At 43.4% G+C, this 21,651-nt stretch overlaps 1 long non-coding RNA gene across 1 annotated transcript in view; it reads left to right on the top strand.

Annotated features, from left to right (window-relative positions):
* The first annotated feature begins 484 nt into the window (after positions 1-484).
* LOC116863159 overlaps positions 485-21,651 on the top strand; it is a 36,618-nt gene continuing 15,451 nt past the window's right edge. The window contains exons 1-2 of the long non-coding RNA XR_004381775.1: positions 485-588; positions 10,665-10,723. This is a non-coding gene — a long non-coding RNA (uncharacterized LOC116863159). The remainder of the gene's footprint in view (positions 589-10,664; positions 10,724-21,651) is intronic.

Below are 21,651 nucleotides of genomic sequence, written 5' to 3'. Positions count from 1 at the left end.
AATTGGATCTTAACATTTGACTAAATCATCATCTATAAGCTAAATGAGGTTTCAGCTGACTAAACTGAATGTTATTAGAAGAACCTATGTGACAAATAAATAAAGAACACATTTCAGAAAAGATCAAGGACTCGTGTGAGCCAAGAAATTTCAAACCTAAGAGGATATGTCCTATAAAGGTTAAAGTAGATTTTTCAATTATAAAGCAAATGAAATGCGTCATAAATTACTGCAGCATCTCTTGTTTGTTTACCATGATCCAGAAATAATCATATTGATTTGGGGACTTTTTCTTGTAAAAGAAAATCACGGAGATTAAATTCCATGGCTCTGTGGATACTGGGTTAACTGGTGACAGCTGAGAGGTGTCCGGAAAAGTGTAGCTTCTCTGTTGGTTGCTCGTTTGTGTGCTGAAGACTTTGTTCAGACTTTGTTTCTTTTATCTGCACTTAGAACAATGATGGTTGTGGTTTGTTTTATTCAGATCAAGTTTTCAGAATCCGACTACTTTGGCAATGTCCTGCAAACCCGCAAGTACTTAGCACAGTCTGATTTCTTCTGGCTGCGAAAAGCGGTTCCAAAAACTGAGTGAGTAAAAACAAACAAACAAAAAAACAAAACAAAAAGAACAAACCAAGGGGTGCCTGGGTGGCTCAGTGGGTTAAAGCCTCTGCCTTCGGCTCAGGTCATGATCCCTGGGTCCTGGGATCAAGCCCTACATGGGGCTCTCTGCTCAGCAGGGAGCCTGCTTCCTCCTCTTTCTCTGCCTGCTTCTCTGCCTACTTGTGATCTCCGTCTGTCAAATAAATAAATAAATAAAATCTTTAAAAAACAAAACAAACAAAAAAACAAACCAAGCCAAACCAAACCCAAACAAAAAAAACCCCGTAAAAACCCGAAAGGGAAAGAAATAAGTGTGCTGGTAGGAAGTGAAGTCTCCTCAGTCAAACTGGGTAATCCCCCCGGGTCAGAGTAGCCGGCTGGCAGGTTACCTTGGTTCGGCCAAAGCGTGTTAGGTTTTGATAACTCTTTTTTCTGATATGATATGAATCACTTCTCCATTCTGATGATGGTTGCCCCAATCCTAGCACCAAAATGATGTAAGAGAGCTTATTAGGATACAGATGTTCAAGTCATTTCTATATGTAGGTATGAATATATGTATATAGAAAACAAGTTTGCCTAGAATTTCACGCTCAAGTAAAAACTTGAGAAGATCTTAAAAAAGAACAAATGCTTAAAAAATACAGTATAGTTACAAATGTAGAAGTAATTATATAATTATGAAGTAACTAGGAGATTTTGTCAAAGTAATAAGTATCAGAGAATGGCTGGCTATATTATTTTTCTCCAGTATAAGTTAGGATTTACCGTCTTTCTTCCCAGCTGCCTGTAGGGACTGTCTCCCTAGGTCAGACATCTTCCCGAGGAACTTTCTGGACCGGGGGCAGCCATGATGTCCTTCCCTAGCAAAATATGTATGATGAAGATAACTGATAGCAGCTAACAATTATTATGTTCACAGTGTGCTAGGAAGTACTTTACCTGTTCTAACTAATTGTATCCTCTCTTCATTTCTGTTAGGTGTAGGTACTATTAATAAATAATACCATCCCCACTTAACAAATGAATAAGAGGCTTATAGTTGAGAAATCCTTCAGCTCAGGTTTAGATTACTTTTTCAAAAATTTGATTACAATATACTTGACAGAGTGTTACGTGTGAGGTTTAGATTTCTGTTTGTTCATTTTGGTTATTGTACTTTGCAATTTCAGAATTTCCATTTGATTGTTTTTTAGTTTCTGTTTCTCTGTTGTGACTTTCTTTCTTTCTTGTCTCCCTCCCCCCTTTCTTCCTTCCTTCCTTTCTTTCTTCCCCCTTCCTTCCTTCCTTCCTTCCTTCCTTCTTTCCTTCCCTTCCTTTCTTCCTTGCCTTTCCTTTCCTTGCCTTCCTTCCTCTCTCCCTCCCTCCTTCCTCCCCCCTCTCTTCCCCTCTCCTGCTCTCCCTTCCCTTACCTTCCTCTCCCCTCTCTTCTTCCTATTCCTTCCTTCCTTCCTTCCCTTCATCCTTTCCTTTCCTTCCACTCTTTCTCTTCCTATTTCTCCCCTCCGCTTCCCTCCTCAGCCCTCCCCTCCCCTCCTCTTCTCTTTCTGTAGGCTCCATACTCAGCATGGAGCCCAACATGGTGCTTGAACTCACAATCCTGAAGATGCTTAACTGATTCAGCCACCCAGGTGCCCCACGATTTTCTATTGGTTGAGTCATTTTCGTTCTATTTACCATTAATTCTTGGAATATAGTTTAATTCTTTGGGCTTATTTATAATGGCTGCTTTCAGATCTTCGCTAACTCTAATACCTGGCTTTGCTCTGTCAGTTTTTATTGACGTTTTTTTTCCTAACACTTTTCTCTCTTCGCATAGCGTAATTTTTTTGTTGTTGAAAATGACATTTTAGATAATATATGGTAACAACTGTGGATTCTGATTTATTTTTCTGAGGCTTTTAAAAAGTAACTTTTAGGGGTGCCTGGGTGGCTCAGTAATATACGCGTCTGCCTTTGGCTCAGGTCATGGTCCCGGGGTCCTGGGATCGAGGCCCACATCGGGCTCCCTGCTTAGTGGAGAGCCTGCTTCTCCATCTTCCTCTGCCTGCCACTGTGTCTACCTGTGCTCTCTCTCTCTGTCAAATAAATAAATAGAATCTTAAAAAAAAAAAGTAACTTTTAGACTGCAGAATCTATCTCCCCCAGAGTATGCAGCTGTGGATGTCTCTGCTCATTTTAAAAATTCTTATTTTTTTATTTTGTAGCTTCTCTTACTTGAGGTTGTCCCTGTGCATAGCTTAGTGCTCAGCCAGGGATTGGGGCAGACCTTGTGCTCAAACACCTCGAGTCTGTAGGGCTTCTGCTCGCTGCCTGTTGATCTGTTCGTGGGCTGCAACTACCTTCCTCCATCAGCCTTAAAGTCTGCTTGCCACTGGGCTCTCTCGAGTCTCCCCTGTGTACTTTCCTAGTGTCCCAGTCAGCCGTGGGTACGGAGTGAGCTGATCTCAGCCTTCTGTGACTCTTTCATTTCCAAGATCTCCCTTTTAAATTTCTGGCTTGTCTGACCATCTTCCCAGTGGGAACTGTAATTTCAGGCTAGTGGAGCTGTGGGTATTCCTTGTCTGTTTTCCATCAAGGTTGCCACTTTTAGCTGACAAAGCTGAAGGTTTTCACCTCCACTCCCAATCAAGTCCACCCCCTGTGGCAGCGAAGCTGCTGGATTTCCAGCCAGCCCTACCTATCTTTTATTTTTTTTAAGATTTAAATAATTTCTTTGGCAGAGAAGGCATGGGGAGAGAGAATGCAAGCAGGGACAGAGGGAGAGGGGGAAGCAAGCTCCCTGCTGAGCAGGGAGCCCAATGTGGGGTTCAATCACAGGACTCCAGGGTCATGACCTGAGCCGAAGGCAGACACTTAACCGACTGAGACACCTTACCTCTCCTGATAGAACTAAGTTCTCACTGGCCAAGCTGGTAGGGGTGGGAGCAGCCCCTGGCAAGAAGGCCACAGACTTCTGTTGTATTTATTCCTAAGTTCTAGCAATTTTTCAAAATAAACATTTTTCAGTGTGTTGTTGACTTTGATGATCAATTCCCAGAGCCCTAAAGTGGTTGTTCGTTGTGATTTTGTCCAGTTTTATTCTTGATTTTTATGGAAAGTATTTGCTGACTTTTTAATATCCTTCTAGCTGGAAACCTGGATCCCATGGCCCAATTTTTTTTTTTTTATGGACCACTTTTTAACCTTGGCTGATATTCTGGTCTCCAGACGTTTTATACTCTCTGGGTCTCTTGTTACTCTCCCTTCCAACTCTCTGCTCTCTTCTAGACTGTAGAAACTCTAGGAAGTGTACCAACCCTTGGTTTAAGCTGTGATTACTGCCTGTCCTTCTTCCCCATGGCTGCCATCTACCAATTCCTGTCCTTTGCCCTTCTAGCCTTCCTACAACACACACCCACAAAGTTAGTTACAACTGTTGGACTTGAAGGAGGGGGCCTACAGCTGAACTATTCCCCTGCCCATCCCTGACTCTAATCAAAAGAACAGAGGAGGTTAGAAGGCTTTCATACATCTCTGGAAATGACAGACAGCTGCATTAAAGCTCTGTATTCCACTGTCCTTGGTTCTCTCCTGTCATCCCAGCATCTCTCCGTCCATCTCTCCTGCTTCACTCCTAACCTCAGTTACTCAATAGACATTTTAGATGTAGGCTTCTAAAAGTAGCTTCTTGAATCTGACAAGTTCAGCAAATGTTTTCCAGTATCCTGATGAGCCATCTACATGTAGTATGGTCGTCACAGATCTCTGTGAATCATCCTGGTTCTTTTTCAGATCTACTTCAGATCAGTTGAGACTCTTCTTGGAATTTGTGGAAAATTCAAGGTATTTTTGTCATCAGTATTTTTCTGAATTTTCAGGCTTTGGGCTTCTCAATATTAGAGATGCTGTCAAAGTAATTCTTTAATTTCAAAATGCGTTTTTCATTTGGCTGTGTAGGAAGGCCTAGGTTGCTAATTGAAAAATCCCTAAATGTGTCCTCTTTAACATCATCCTAAAATACTGATGGACTGTCAGATTCTAATCTAATGGCCTTGACTATTTCTAATATTTTATTTATGCGTTAGAAAAATGCTGGCTGACTTTGTGGGCTTAGGTGAACTGTGTGATCTTGTGTAGTTTCTTCTCTGTTGGAATACCTCTTTCACAAGGACATTAAATTGGTTAATGTTTCTGGAAAGTCTATCTAGCAATGAAAATCAGTGCAATAGCACTAATAGTTTTTTTTTATTTTTTTATTTATTTTAGAGAGAGAGTGCACGTGCAAGCAGAGGGGAGGGGCCGAGGGAGGGGCGGAGAGAGAGAATCTCAGGCAGACTGCCCGGAGTGAAGTGGCTGACCCATGGCTCTGTCTCGTGACTCAGAGATCAGGACCTGTGTGGAAACCAAGTCAGACGCTTCAGTGACTGCACCACCCAGGCGCCTCTCAATAGTACTAATTCTTCTTTCCTCAGACTATATGTGTATTTCAGGGAAAGCAACATTAAGAAATTGGAGATCCTCTTTGTGTAGTAAAGTGATAGGATAGTTAGTTTTTTAAAAGAATTGTTGGGCTGCTCCTTTTCAGGCATCGTAGGAAATTTTAGCTTTGTGATACCCATTGGCTTTAATTGACATCTTTTAGTTTTGAAAATTGATGGGTTAATCTAGTGGGAATGATTTGGGAGTAGCTCCACTACACGAGTTTACTTTGAACAGCACGTCATGATTTTATTTCCACAAAGCCCTGAAATACCGTTTTGCTTCTTTGTGGGTACAGGAGATAAACACCCTCTATCTTTCATTCTCGTGGAATTCATTTCAGCTGAACTAATGTGTATTAAGAAGTTTCTAGCACAGTGGGAAATGTCAGCAAGAATGGAGTTAATTGGGTGGTCATCCCTGAAGGTGCATATTTAGGGGTTGGTTCTCAGAATTGTCACTTCATCAGCTTGCTTAAAAATAGAGGATTTAGTCTACTGCTTGGCTTGAATCAGAAGTAATTTTTTCCCCTTAGCATCCCCTCTCATTGACAGAAATGACTTTAAGTCAGCTTCCCTATTAACTCACTCTCATTTGGCTGTGACCAAACATGTCTGGATCTTCTTTCTCTATCTTTTCAAACATATGTTAAAAATATGGGGTGCCTGGGTGGCTTAGTCAGCTGAGCGGCTGACTCTTGATTTTGGCTCAGGTCATTGATTTCAGGGGATTGAGCCCTGGGATTGAGCCCTGCATCGGGCTCAGTGCTCAGTAGGGAGCCTGCTTCAAGATTCCGTCTCCCTCTGTCCGACCCCCTGCTCTCTCTCTCTAAAATAAGTAAAAGTAAATAACTTTTAAAAATATGTAAAATTACATGAAATGTCTATACAAATTATGGTTTTGCCCATAATTTTTGTTTGCAAAAGCATTATCTATGAAATGGGAAGGATACACTCTATAGGATATTAGAAATAAGGCAATAAATATTCTGTGGTTTTGCCATTTCTGCAACTATCTCTAAGAGTTGATGGGTAAAATGTCAAACTTTAGCCTGATGTGTACATCTCTTTTATATGGTCCATAGAAATTGGGGTACCAATGTCTTTGTCTTTAGACAATTGTATTTCATTATTACCATTATATCCCTTTTGTGTATTCCATTGTCCAGTATCTTTTCATCCCCATATAGTTTCCCTTTGAAATTTTTTTTTAAAGATTTTATTTATTTATTTGACAGACAGAGATCACAAGTAGGCAGAGAAGCAGGCAGAGAGAGAGAGGAGGAAGCAGGCTCCCTGCTGAGCAGAGATCCCTATGCGGGGCTCGATCCCAGAACCCTGGGATCATGACCTGAGCTGAAGGCAGAGGCTTTAACCCACTGAGCCACCCAGGCGCCCCTTCCCTTTGAAATTTATAGGAGGCTTCTTCATACCTTTTCTATCAAATCCTTCCCCAAACACAGAACATCCCAAAGTAGTGGTAAGAATTTAAAGTACTTGAATTTAAAGCTATTTATTTATTCAAGTAGATGTATATATAGCAATACGTCATTTAAATAGATGTACCGATCTTCTGCTCAGTGCATGCCACTTGGACAATAGTCTTAGCACATAAGGAGCTTAAAATCTTGTTGGGAGATAATTTGCATGAACTCATACACTTTCCAGGCTCAGTCAGTTAGCAAATGGTGACCTCCCCGAGTATAAATGCTAGGGGGTGGTGGGGACTGTGGAGAACCTCATTTAAATGAATTCCACTTCAGTCCTTTAAAAGACGGTCATGTTGGGCAAATTAAACATCTTTATGGGAAAATTCAACCCAGTGGCTGCAATGTAATCCACGGACAACCAACTTTTCAATGTTTCATTTATTTACTGCTGTGTAACAAAGCACTCTAAGATTTAGAGGCTTAAAACAACAAGAATTACATCTCTCTCTCTCTCTCTCTCCCCCCATCTTGTGGCTCTGGCCGGCACTGGGCTCAGCTGGGTGGCTGTTGCTTCCAGTCTTTCATGTAACTGCAGTCAGAGAGTGGCTGGGGCTGGTGTCGTGGGGAGGCTGCTTCTCTCGCATCTAGTGGCTGATGATGGCTGTTGGCTGGAGCATCTCCTGTGGCTTCGTGAACTGGGCTTCTTCACAGCATGCTGATTGAGCAAGAAGCATCAAAGGGCAAGTTCCTGAGAAAGAGAAGCGGAAGGGAGAGTGTTTGTACACCAGGGGGAAGTTGTACTGCCTTTAAATTGCCTAGTTTGGGAAGACCTGTGGTGTCATTTCCATTGCATTTTATGTTGTAGAACCGACTCACCAAGGCTAGCCCATAATCCAGAGGAGAGGAATTTAGGTTCCACTTCTTAATGGGAGGAGTGTGAAAAAAATTATAAACACATATTAAAACCAGGGTTGGTAGCCTTATATTAGAGAATAGTAAAACTGAATGTATAATAAACTTGGCTATAATGAGGAAGGTAGACGCAATATTTAATGGCTGGTTTGGCATGGGCACTGACCAATGAGAAGAAATACTAGTGCCTACAAGTGCTAGGATCTACTGGTGCAGCAGCTTAATATCAGCTCTGGGTATAATCAAGACTCCAGACATAGCACAGAGATAGCAAGAGCTCTGGGAAGTCAAGAGAGGTGAGATCATGTGTATGAAATAGGATGTTTCAGCTACTCCTGCTGAAGCTTCAGAGGCCCCGTCGGGCCCCACCTGATGGTTTGATTTCTTTGTTTTGTCCACCTTTGTCCATCAGCAGTTAAAAACATTTTTCCTGCAGGGACCCTTATCTTCATGTTTTGCAAGTTTGATTGTTGGCTAAAGAGAAGGGGAAGTTGGGAGGGGGAGGGAAAGGGAAGGGATGAGCTCTAGGAATACACCTCATCTTTGGTGCACAGTATGCTTCAGACCAGTGTCATCTAGAGGCCAAGTTCAGAGGCACCTGGATTCTCCTGTCTCGACTCAAACTTCAGGCGTAGGAATGCTGGGTTCTTTGGGTAATGCGTTAATTTTCTGTTGCTGCTGTAACAAACTAACGCAACATTAGCAACTCAAAACACAAACGTACTGTCTCACAGTTCTGGAGGTCAGAAGTACAGGATGGCTTTGCTGCTTTCTTAGATCCAGGTTTCATGAGGCTGGAATCGAAGTGTCAGTGGGCTGGGCTCGTAGCTGGAGGCTCTGGGAAGAATTGTGTTCTGAGCACATTGAGATGTTGGCAACTCCTCCACCTGGTACTTCTAGAACTGCCATCCCTACTTCCTTGCTGGCTGTCAGTTGGGAGCTGCTGTTCCCTTCTCGAGACTTCTCTCTGGTCCTTGCATGATGGCCCCTACATCTCAGCCAACAACAGCATGTCGGATCCTTTTGACTCTTGGAATCTGATTTCCTCCATTGCATCTCTGGATTCCAGCCAAGGAACAGTGTCAGCTTTTAAGGACTAGTGAGAGATTGGGCCCACCTGCATATCCAGGATAATCTCTCTGTTTTGAACTTTACCCTTAATTACATTTGCAGTGTCCTTTTTGGGATGTAATGTATCCTATTCATAGGATCCAGGGATTAGGACATGAACATCTTTTGGGGAGCCCTAATTCTACCTACTATAAGGAGTGATGTTAGGGCAATGAAGGGGCTTTTGCCTTCACTTACTTCCTCAAGAAAGTAAACCAGTCAGTAGGTTTGTTTGCTAAACACTAGCGCTTATTGAAATACTATTCCTAAGCCTGAAGGCAAAGAGTACGCATTTTATGGAAAGGAGTATAGGTTTCAGTTTTGACTAGAGGAGGCACTCGTTTTCTTGATATCCAGGAATGTGTCCAGTATGATACAATGTTTAAGAGAACTGGTTTGGGGGAAAAAAAAAACTGGCTTGAACTCAGACTGGACCTTATGCAGGTATGTAATGCTTGTTAAGTCTCACTGTCCTCGTCTATGAGATAGGCCAATAATTTCTATAGTTGCTGTGGGGAAGAAAACCTGAGGAATAGGGCATGCTTAGGGCATTGTGAGCGCTCAGTGAAGGTTTGCTGCCGCTGCTACTACCACTAATGAGAATAACACCGTGACCTATTTGTAGACTTCTTTATACGGAGAAGGTATGTGTGGATCAACAAGAATCAACACTTGGACTTCCTACCAGTTTCATATTAGTCTGACATAAATTATTAGCTTGTTGTAATTCTCCTATTAAATATAAACTACTAAAATGATTGTTCCGAAAAGGGATTTATACGAGTTTATTTTGAATAATTTAGCTTCAGATAGCTTGGTTTTCATCCTAAAGGGCAGAAACTCACTGGCATCTAAATTAGGGGTCCGCACACTGCAACTTGGGGGCTAAATCTTGCCTAATGCCTGTTTTCTTATGGCCCGTGAGCACAGAGTGATTCTGAGAGATAAATATTTGCAGTCGATTGAAGATAGGAAGCACTAACCTCGAATCCCAATTAAGCAAAAATGTTATTCTGCCTCAGAAGAACTCCATTCTTCTCATTAATGGCCTGCCTTAAAAAAATTGTACTCAGTTATAACATTTTTAATTTCATCAATATCATTTTGTGGAAGCTTTGCTCCTACGCTAGAGGTGCCTATATAACATCTTGGATTCTTGCCTCTTTGCCTGCAAAATGCCTAAATGTTTACCATCTGACTCTTGACAGAAAAAACTTGCCAAGCCCTACTCTAAGTAATGTATGCATTTCAAATGGAATGTAGGCTCTTTATAGCCGGAAAATACTCCCAAGACCTCTTAATGCAGTACCTAAATTTTATAGCCAAAACCACACCCCAGGAAGGTGGGCAGCTGTTGCAACACAACTCGGCGACTTAGTGATAGAGGCAGGACAAGCCATTAGATCTGGAGCTTACATCTGTGAACTCAGGGGCGCCTGGGTGGCTCAGTCAGTTGAGCATCAGCCTTCAGCTCAGGTCATGATCTCAGGATCCTGGGATCGAGCCTCTCCTCGGGCTCTCCTCTCAGTCAGTGGCAAGTCTGCTTCTCCCTCTCCCTCTATGATTTCTTTCACTTTCTCTCTCTCTCAAATAAATAAATAAAAATCTTAAAAAAAAATAAATCTGTGAACTTGCACCTGGAGCAGGCAGACCCTCTGGGCAGCATGGTCATGCTCTAGTCATGTCTCTCTACATGGGCCTCTACGCTGTCATCAATCTAAAACCTCTAAAGGACCATTCAGAGGTGATGCCTTGTCGAAACTTAGCTGTCCCATGGACCCATTGAGCAGGGCCTGCCGAACATCAGCTTGTTGCTCTTTCCATCTCTTGGGAGAGCCCTCTAGATTCTAGAATTTCTCCTTAAAGCTATTTCAGAAGCACCGGTGCTGACTTTTTCCATTACATTAGGAGGAGTGAATAACCAGGCATATGGTCATATATTCTCATTGAACCCTGTTCAATTTAGGACGAGATTGTTCACTGCACGGAGCAATAACCCTAGACTGAGGTGAGAAGTTGCCCATATACCCCACTTCCCCATTGTTCCCTGGTTGTTTGCTAATGAGTCCTGCCACATCGTGTTCATTCTTGCTGCCCTTCTGCATGGATCATGGTGATTGCCTGGTGGTATTTGCTTCTCTTTCTACAGGTGGTTCACAAATCCAACAACCGTCAACGCCTTCTACAGTGCGTCCACCAACCAGATCCGTGAGTACCCAGCTTCTTGTCTCCTTGTTAACCTGGCACGGAGTGGAAGGAACCCTTCCCTCCCTATGATTTCTTTATTGCCTTCCAAAAGTGATCAGGTATGTTGGTGAGCACACTTTCCCTTCTTCTCCCCATGTGCCGGATTTTCCTCTCTCCCTTCACCTTATTGAGTCAACAAACAAACAAACAAAAGGCAATAAATAAAACACAGTGCAGTTGCCCATGAAAAGGAGCAAGCTTCCACTTTCCTTTCAACAGGATCTTAATGATTTTGTCCAAACCATGTGTCTTTTTCTAGGATTTATGGGAAAAACAAGTGGTAGCTGGGCTGATGACAGAACCTGAGGGGGTTAGCTATAAAGAAAAGTCCTAGGGGGCCCCTGGGTGGCTCAGTGGGTTAAAGCCTCTGCCTTCCGCTCAGGTCATGATCCCAGGGTCCTGGGATCGAGCCCCGCATCAGGCTCTCTGCTCAGCAGGGAGCCTGCTTCCTCCTCTCTCTCTGCTTGCCTCTCTGCCTACCTGTGATCTCTATCAGATAAGTAAATAAAATCTTAAAAAAAAAAAGAAAAGTCCTAGGATGTAAAGTCTTAGCTTGCTTTTATTTACATGTGTTGAGTAGATAAAATTATAAATGCCGTGATAAATTTAAAAAATAACTAAAGATCAGATTAAATAAAAAATGTGACAGCACCAAGTGTTGGCAGCAGGGACACATGTACTTACACTGGTGGAAAGGTAAATTGGTTTGCCAGCTTTGCAGAGCCGTTGGCAATGCCTGGAGAAGGGCAAGATGTCCATGCCTGTCTCTGACCACCATTTGCACTCTTGGCGTGGGCCTCAGTGTGGTGTTTCTCAGTGTGGTCTTGGGACCAATGGCAATGGCATCGTGGGGGAATTTGTTAGAAATGCAAATTCTTGGGCCCCATCTTAGGTCTATGTTAAAAAAAAAAACCCTGTAGGGCTTAGAAATCTATTTTATTTAGGCTTCTAGGTGACTCTGCATAGCTTGAGAACTATAGCCGAGAGGTCTCCCCTGAGGAGGCCCACGTGAGAATGCTCATACCGGTGTCGTTCATAATAGCAGAAAAAGGGGAGTAACCTATGTGTCCCTCTGCAGGAACATGGCTCAAATGTGGCATGTTCACCCAAAGGAATTCCAGGTAGCAGTGAATAATGAAGGGCCTAGAGCAACATGTATTAATGAGGATAAAGTTCATAAATATTGGTTGGATGGGGAAAAGGACAACTGGGGAAAATATATCGAGTATGATACCATATAAAAAAGTTGAAGAGCGTGCAAAAACACTTCTATATATTGTCTGGAGGTATAGCCTTTTGAGTGAAAGTATGAAGACATTCATGAGAGCGACAGACATTTGAGTTCAGGTTGGCAGTGACCTGTCGTGGGAAGGGTGGGCTGCTCCTGCTCGTGCCCTGGCTGGTCTCTCCTCCCTCCTGCATTTCTCATCTTTACTCCCTCGTGTGGTGATAACATCTAATCTCACACTTTTAAGCACATCTCGGTGCACTTTGTTGAATGTGGGGGATGGAACTTATAAAGACTTGCTGCCCTTGGCCACAGGGCCATCTCCTCCTCACTAGATATCCGCCATAGCCTCCTCACTGGTCTCCCTGCTTCTGTCTGTATTCCCCTTCAAGTTGTTCTAAATCTAATCTTGCAGACATTTAAAGATGTTTTACAGTCATCTCAGGTCTCTCCTTTGCTCAGAACTGGTTATCAGCTTCCCTTTGCATTTAGAATAAAAGCCAAACTACTTGTAATGGCCCTCAAGCGTCTTACTGCTGTCTTACGTCACCTTGGCTCCTGCCACACTGGCCTCCCTCCTGTTTCTAGAACACGAGACTCTTCTCTCATAGCATTTATACGAGAGGCTGTCTGCTTTGGAAAATTCCCCAGGTGATCTGCATGGTTCATGCTCCCATTTCCTTTAAATCTTTGCTTGAATGCCACCTTCTCAGTGAGGGGCCCTGCCTGCCCTCTGTAGGTCCTCCCTGCCGCCCCTCATCCCAACAGGGCTCCCTGGCCAGACAGGACAGCTCTGGAGCTCTGAATGCCAACTCCCAGCAGGCACAGCTCGTTAGAGTCGCCCTTGTGTGGCTACTTTTGGGAATGGCAGTCTCTGAAGGACTGGTCTGAGAACATAATAAATAGAAGGAAACAAGCAGATGGTGGTAATTTTGGATTTCTATATTAATTTGTATAATCAAATAAGTTGTTAAATATTTTGAATGTCACTCCTTCCTATAGAAATACTCATTATTATGAAAAGACCGTTGCTTTCTTTTCCCCGCAGTGTCATTGCCGTATAATTGACAGTGTGTGTATGTAATATGTGCACCGTGATGTTTTCATATAGCTCCAAACTGAGAACTAAGACCCATATCTTACATAGGAACTAAAGATATTTGAGATTTTACTTTGTTTTATTTTATATTATTTTATTTTATTTATTTTTTTGGAGCGAGAATGAGTGGGGGAGGGAGGGGTAGAGGCAGAGGGAGAGAATCTTAAGCAGGTTCCATGCTTGGCATGGAGCCTGGAGCCTGATGTGGGGTTTGATCTCACAATCCTGAGATCATGACCTGAGCTGAGATCAAGAGTTGGACACTTAACTGACTGAGCCACCCAGGTGCCCCAAGATATTTAAGATTTTAACTTTTAACTACTATTTATAATAATTATATATTAATTATAATAGTTGGAATAACCTATTATGCAATGGACAATTCTTTAGATTATCCTTTGCCCTAAAACCCCCCACTTTTTATTTTATTTGTTTATTTATTTTAAAGATTTTACTTATTTGAGGGTAAGAGAGCTTGAGCAGGGGGTGAGGGCAGAGCGGCAGTGAAAAGCAGAGTCCCTGCTGAGTAGGGAGCCTAACACGGGACTCAATCCCAGGACCCTGAGATCATGACATGAGCCGAAGGCAGATGCTTAACCCACTGAGCCACCCAGGCCACCCCCTTTTTATTTTGAGCTACTTCTAAACTTACTAAAAAGTTACAAAACCAGGACACGGAGTTTCCATTTATCTTTTAGTCAACCACCCCAATGTTAGCACGTAACTATAGTGCAATGATCAGAACCAGAAAATTAACATTGCTATAATACCATTAATTAAACTGAAGGCCTTAGTGAAATGTCACTAGTTTTGCCAATTACGTTCTTTTTCTGTTTCAGAATCCGGTCGAGATCCCACATTACATTGAGTCATTATTTCTTCTTAGTCTCCTACAGAGTATAATAGTTCTTTAGTCTTTGTCTTTTAGGACTTTGAAACCTTTGAAGAGTACTGGTCAGTTAGTTTGTGGAAGATCCCTCAGTTTGTGTTTGTCTAGTGTTTTTACGTGATCAGAGTGAAGCTAATGCATTTGGGGCACGAATGTCACAGAAGTGATGTTGTGTCCTCCTTAGTGCATCATATCATCGAGTTTACGCTATCTGTGTGTCTTCTTGCTGGTGATGTGACGTGACCCTCGATCACCTGGAGAAGGTGGATTCTGCTGGGTTGCACCACCATAAAGCTGCTTTTCCCCCTGCCTGATGAGGTGGCAATATCTTGGGAACTATATCTCTGAGACTGCATGTATCCTCTTTCTCACCAGTCTTTCCCTCACTGATTTTAGCATTCATTATTAAAAACTTGTAAGCAACGAGTGTCCCTGCACTGTTTGCTCAACGGAAATTTCCATTTCTTCCCTTTCACATTTGTATTGCTGTGAATTCTCTTTTAAGGAAGGGACTGTCCATTCACCCATGGGTATTTATTTTATTCTGTGGGTTCTAATCCAATACTCTGAATCTCTGTGTCATTGCTCAGAGTGTTCAGTTCTGGCCACGAGGAGCTCTCTGGATTTGCTGCAAGGATCTTGCATCACAGTGCTCCTCAACTTGCTTTTCGGTAATTGAAGCAGATGCCTTCCTAGCTCCTTGAGCTAGTGCGTTCTCTCTGTTTCTGGAGCAGGCAAATAAGTCCTTCTCTTAGCCTGGATCCCAGCTGCCCAGCTTTTCTGTTAGGAGCTTTCAGACTTGACTCATAGAACATTTCTTCCAGATGGGGTCCAGAAACCAGCAGGAATCAGACTGGGTCCAGTGGAGAATAAAACCTGACCAGTCAGGGTTCATCTGGGTCCAGAAACTGCCCAGATTTGGACTAGATTATCCATTTTAAAAGATGTTTTATTATGTGATATTTGGTACGTGCCAAAGAATATACGTAACATGTTAAAACGTATAAATTATATTCCTATGAACCTCCCACCCAACCTAGAACTAGAACATTCCTGATATCATTGCATCTGTCCATGCTTCTCCCCATCCCATTCATCTTGTTCACTGTAGAGGTAACTACTTTTCTGATATTCATGTTTATCATTTTCTTTTTTTTTAAATAAAATTTAAGCCATTTGTTTATTTTTATAGCATGATAAACTAGTATCATACTGCATGCAGTGTAAAGCCGCTTTGCTTTTTAAATCTATATGTTATTAAGATTCATCCATGTAGCATGTGGTAGTGGGGTTTTCATTTTCCCTGCTGTATAATATTCCATTGCATGACTGTATCTCAGATTACTTACTTGCACTACAGACTTTATCTGTTGACAGACCAATGTGTTCTCCCACCCCAGGGTTTGGCACTTGTAAACAGTGTCGCTGCTGTGAACATTCTTGTTCATGTCCCCTGAGGCAAGTGTTTAGGGTGTATACTAGGAGTGAAATTACTGGCCTGTAAAGTGTGCAAATACTCAAGTCTACCAGATAACACCAAATGGGTGGCAAAGAGAGTATTCTAAAGTCCAGAAGTGTTTTCATCAACTCTCGTTTTTACCACCTCTTGGCATTGGTAGACTTCATTTTCCCCAATCTAGTGGCATTGAGATAGATTGTTAACAGACTCTTCCCACGGTCATTTTCCAATGTCCGTGAATGCTTACGGCTGCTTTGGGGATTTAAGTATGCCTAATAATATTCTGCCTCTGGGATTCACTCCTGCTCAGCCTTTTTCTTGTCTGGAAGAGCTGATCCTATCACAGGTTTACTGAAGAAACAGCCCTTTCGGGGTAACCCAGTGGTTTCTGGAAAGCTCAGGAACAGAGGGCTTTGAAATGAACAATTTGAAGCAGTGTTTTAATTAAGAGATTCAAGCTGTTTCTATTTTCCTAATGACCAGTGCTTGCTCTCATTGTAAATTACATTCCCAGGCAAGATGACAAGGAATCCTTTGGGTGACTTTCTCTCTCTCTCTCTTCTGATTTTCTGGACTACAAATTAAGACAGGCGGAGCTCCTTTTGAGACATTTCCCCACTGGGTTTGCTGGGACTCCCCCCACCACCCCTGCCCAAACCCCCAACTGTCTTCTTTTTCCTTCACTGAAGAAGTGAAAAATTGAGGTGATTTTCTGAAATGAACATCTTTATTGATTAGGAGCTGATTCTGACAGCATGTGGCCATCTGTTTAATTGGGTTTCACATCTAAGACGTAACTATATTTAGTAACATGATTTATGAGAATTTCATTCAGTTCCCGTTATCATTTTCTGATTTATGCCACTTAAGTCCACTTCTGCTCACGGTAGAGACTCGAGTAGAAAACACAAAAGCCTATAGGTTTTTGGTTTATTCTGTTTTTGTTTGTTCTTTGTTTGCAAATTCCTGCCTTTGTCTGAAACCCTATGACTTGTGGCCATATTTCAGTGTTAGAATTTTGCAGCATGGGCATGCTTCTTATTTTTCTACCCTCGTCAAGCTGGGGAGCAGTGTCTTCAGACAGAGTGCCGTGTAACATAATAATGACTGTAGTCTGCTATAGGAGGAGTTACAGAGAGGAGCTGTCGCAGAATTTAATTATATTTGAACTGATACAGTGGTTAAAGAGGACAACTGGGAGCCCGGGTTAGTGTTGCCTGAGTTTGGCCTTTCCTAACTTTGTGATATCTGCACAACTGGTCTTCCTGTTGGTATCTCCTATTACCCAGAAATTCCATCTTCATAAAATAAGTCCGTTGTTATGCCCATCAAAACACATGAACATTGCCTGTTCATAGGAGCTTTATTCGTAACAGCAAAAACCTGGAGAGAACCTCATGTCCACAAGTAGAATTGGTAGATAAATGGCGGTATTTTCGTATAAGTGACTATTACACAGCAATGAAGAACAAACCGCTCCATGCTCCAATATGGGAGAAGGCCACTGCCTCAGTGCTCAGTGACACACTGCATGCTTCTGGCCATCTAAGGTTCAGGAGGAGGCAAAAGGATCTAAGTGATGGAACTGGAAACAATGGCTACCTTTGCTGGGGATATTGACTGTGAGGGGCCACAGGAAACATTTTCCCAATATGGGAGGTGGTTGCACAGGGTATAAAATCTCATCGTGTTCCACCATTAAAATTTCTGCCATTACTATATGCATATGATACATCAACAATAACACTCTCATCCCCTCCCATAAAATGTTTTATAACAGCATATAACATGCATACACATTTTTGGGCTTGTAACAGTTTACGTTAGGCCAGGCATCCAGAGGAAGAGATCAGGGATTGGCAAACTTTTCCTGTAAAGGGCCAAATAGTAAATGTTTTTGCCTTTACAAGCCATCCATTCTCTGCTGTCAATTCTCACCTCTGCTGCTGCGACCGTAGAGAGTTGATAAACAAATGGTCACGGCTGTGTTTTTAGTAAAACTACATGGGCTCTAGTTGGCCAACCCCTGGTAGAGAGCACTGCAAGTGGATGGGACCCAGGGAGACTTGAAGAGTACTCTGACGCAGCTTATGCACTAATTTGGATCCAATCACGTGGTGGCACCAAGGGCAGGAGGGTGGTAGAGTGCACAGTTCATGTTAGGCTTTCATTTCTGCTGACATGGACTGGTCTTTAGAATAAAGTTCATGTATTCAGTCTCAATGCGTATCTATAAAATGCTTCATTTCAGTATTGGTTTTTCTCATCCTATGTCTTAAATCATATTAAAGAATTATTGCAAGCAAATAAAACCTTGGCTTGAAAATAAGTAAGGGCTGAGGGCTAAAACCAAAGATACTATTATCTTTGTTGTAATACACAAGGAATTTGGTTACCTGGGTTTAATCACAGATATTCTGCTAAAGAAGATAAGCCTTTGACCAGAGGCTGGGCTTACGCTGGCATCAAACTATAGTGTTAATCCTGAAATCAAACATAGATTTGTTTTGCTGTTAAGGAAACGATTATATTTCAAACTGAGAGAATTTCTTACACTTTGTTGACTCTGCCTAAAACCATAAAGTAGAAGCCAAGTTAGCAAATACTCACCTGTAGCCTCTAGCAGAATTTAATGAAAGTAAAGCCTTGAATGCATTTAATACTCTGTTTGGGGACAATTTGGGAATAATCTTCTAATGGTTTTGGAGGTAAAAGGGAGGAAACTTAAGAGGTTAACTTATCCAAATTTCTCATTATCTAGAAGAGATTCTGACACTCGTAGCAATTGTTAGGATTTTTTCCCACTTACTCACTTAGCGTTTATGGATCTCGCAATGATTATTGTTGATGTTCACGCTGGTGTGTCGTGCCCTCCGACACTGAGTAAAGCTGACCTCTGTAACTAACAGGATACCATGGAAATGATGGAGTATGATGTCCGAGGCTGGGTCATAAAAGACGTTGTGTTCTCTGCCTTGCTGTCTTGGATGGGTCACTCTGGGGGGAAGCCAGCAAGGATGACTTAAGGGCACTCAAGAAGCTGGCAGAGAGGTCCGCAGGCGAAGGACCAGAGGCGTCCTGTCCATAACCATTAGCACGTGTGCACGCCGTCTGGGAAACAGGTTCTCCAGTCTGGCCAAGCCTTCAGACGATGGCAGCCAAAGCTGGCATCTTGACAGCAACTTCCTGAGAAACCCTGAGACAGATCACCCATAGAAGATGTTTCTGAATTCTTGAGTTTGAGAAACCGTGGGATAGTAACTGCTTACTGTTTGGAGCTACTATGTTTCGAAACACTTCGTTACACAGCAAGAGAAATAATAGAGACATTACGGCTTGCTAGATACTGAGTTTGCTGCTAGGTCTTATACTGTAATATATTGTGCTAGTTACTGAGCGTGGGCTTTGATGTTGAATCCTGGCTTGGCCACTAGTAACTTGCAACCTCGAGCAAGTGCCTTAACATCTTTAAGCCTCAGTATAATGTTCTGTAAAGTAGAGGTAATAGTAGTAAGTGAAAGAGAGACTGGTTTTTAGCAGGTGTTCAATAAATTTTAGCTCTTAAGGTCCTTGCTTTCGAGGAGTTGGGAGAGACAGAAAGATGATCAGTCATTTATATGGCACAGGGAGTGCACAGCGGAAGGGCATTCGGTGTATCGTGGGAGCCACGGAGCAGGGGTAGCTGATCAGGGGTTGGGGGTGGGGGGAATCAAGAGCAGCTTCACAGTGACGGCAATGTTTGAGTTGCCAGTGAAAGGAAAAAGACATTTTCTAGGCCAATAAGGGAGCTTGGGCCCTGCAGGAAGAGGGGTGCTGGTGCACAGGTGACAGCAGCGCCTGGCAAAGAGGTTCTGTAGGACGATGAGATGGGCGCAGCTGCAGGGGCACAGGCTGTGGGTGGGGGACGTGACACGTGGAAGAGGTGGGCAAGGGCCTGGGAAGCCATGCTGAGAAACAGGCTATGGGGAGCTAGGCTAGTTTTCTTTGGGAGGCAAGAGATTTAAGTTTCGCTTCCTTTGTCTTAAAGCTTGTGGCATCCTTTGGAGAGGAAGAGTGAGGTCACTTAGACCGGTTAGGATTTTGGCAAATGGTTTAAGAGAAGGATGGAGAGGGCCTAAATTCAGGCAGTGACAGTGATTGGAGTAGGGAGTGGCTAAGTTAGATCCCGAAAGCTGGCTCCCAGGTAAGCATGGGGTGGGAATACACGTGCCAGTTTTCTAACTTGTCCGGCGATGCCGTAAAGGACTCCCATAAAAACGGAGGTTCTCGTTGTTCTCTGCAGCTCCTCCTCACTGAGAGCTGTTCACAGGCCCAGCCTTGTGACAGTTACTTTAACATCTTCCCAGTAGCTCTGTAATCTTGGCCTGGTGGGCCCATTTTACGGAAGAGGAAGTTGAGGTTCGGAAGGCTAAGTCACTTCCCACAAACCACCCAATGAGCAAATGGCAGAGCTGGGAGTCTAACCTCGCTTCTCTGATTGCATGTTCTTCATCTTCACCCCATGCTGTTCGTTGCTGCATCGGAAAAGTGGGAATTACGTGAACTGAGACATGTGAGCACACATGAAGAGGTGTAATGGTTGTTAGAGGATCTATCAGCATTACGTCATACCCTCACCCGCGTGGTGGGAAGATTGTTTCCATCTGGTATGGGAAGAAGATGCTACAAGATGTGGGGACACCCAGGAGGTGAGGGTCAGAAGGTCAGATGGTTCCCAGGTCCCGCCGATGTCAGATCCCAATGGGCTGTGGCCAGGAGCAGCAGTTTTATTACTGCGGGCCCTTTAGCCGGGCCCACTGTCTCCGTGCTGGCTTGGGTTTGGGCAGAGTGGAACAGGTGTTACCTGTTCCAGGTAAGAATCCCTTCAGCCACCTCAAAAAGAATGTTTCGATGTACTCTCCAAAAATGTTTCCCTTTATAAAATTTCCTATGAGATTTAAGAAGTTTTGTTCAATGAGCTGAAGTTGTCATAAACAAACTTAGAATAGCTTGCAGAATTGCCAGGTGATGCACTTAGGAGGTTGTGGGATACCTGCTACAATTGCTTCAAGACGTTCTTGCCCTGGCCTAGTCAAGGACTCTGGAGTTCCCAATACAGTCCATTCCAAACTTCCAACCCCGCCCCATCCCTGGCTCTGAGGCCTATCCAAGGAGGCAGCTTGTTGCGGCCGGCGCAACAAATCGACCAGGGTCGAGAGGGTAAGAGGATGCTGAAAAGAAATTAAGAGACAAAGACATGGGGGCAGGAGGAGCACCAAGGAGGATGTCCAATAGTGCCAATTTTATTCAAGGCAGCAAGGCATTATATAGCTAACAGAAACAATCCTAAGAAAGTATCAATTTTTAGCTGATTACTAAAGAGTTTGCAACATGCACAGAAAACCCTTCAAGCTTTCCCATTCTCTATTTCCCAAGCACCAATAGCAGACCCTCTAGCGTCAGATGTACTGACTTCAAGGCCACTCAAGACATAGTTTATGTAAGCACAGCACAGTCTTACAGTGGTGTAGTCTGTAGCTCGTGCAAGGACAGCAAGGACCAGCCAAGAATTTCTGACCCCGGCCAAATCGTCTCTATCTGACTAGCAAACGTGTGGGAAGTCACGTAGCGAGCGCGCAACTCAGAGCACAGACCCTTTCTCAGGGCTGCTCGACTTTATCCACCTAAGCCTTTTGTTCGGCTATTCAGTCTTTAAAGGAGGCACAAGTCAGGGCCTGGTTTGGTTCTCGTCTCAAGCCTTACCGTGGCCTCCCCCAGCAGCTGAGAAGGACATTCTAGGTACTGCCCCTAGAGGACAAAGGTACCCTCAGCTGGGAAGCCCTGCGGTCGAATTGGCCTTCCCTTTGCTGTGGCGACTCCCAGGGCCAGTGCCTGGAGGAAGACACATTTGCCACCTGCAGGGAACTTCTGAAAACATACTCGTGGGGCAGGACAGATGCGGCTTCCAGACACAGGACTGTACAGCCTCGCTGCAGGGCTGGTGGCAGGAAGTGTGGCATGATTTTGGGTGCAGTCTAATGAACGAGGCAGAGTGTGAGTGGGACACTCCCTGGGGGTGACCCGGATGTGAGCCAGAGTGAGGCGAGCATCAGGAAGCTGGCGCAGAGCTGTGTTGTTGGGAGATGGGAAGTCAGGGCGAAAGCTCACTCATTTATCTTGGTGGTTACAATCTCACTTGTGCCCCCTTGAAAGAATCAGTAGTCTTCCACTATCA

Source organism: Lontra canadensis, unplaced genomic scaffold, assembly GCF_010015895.1.
Source record: "Lontra canadensis isolate GAN:19392208 unplaced genomic scaffold, GSC_riverotter_1.0 scaffold631, whole genome shotgun sequence".
NCBI classification, from domain to species: Eukaryota; Metazoa; Chordata; class Mammalia; order Carnivora; family Mustelidae; genus Lontra; species Lontra canadensis.
Note: the sequence above shows the minus strand (reverse complement) of the source record. Positions and strands in the feature narration are given on the sequence as shown.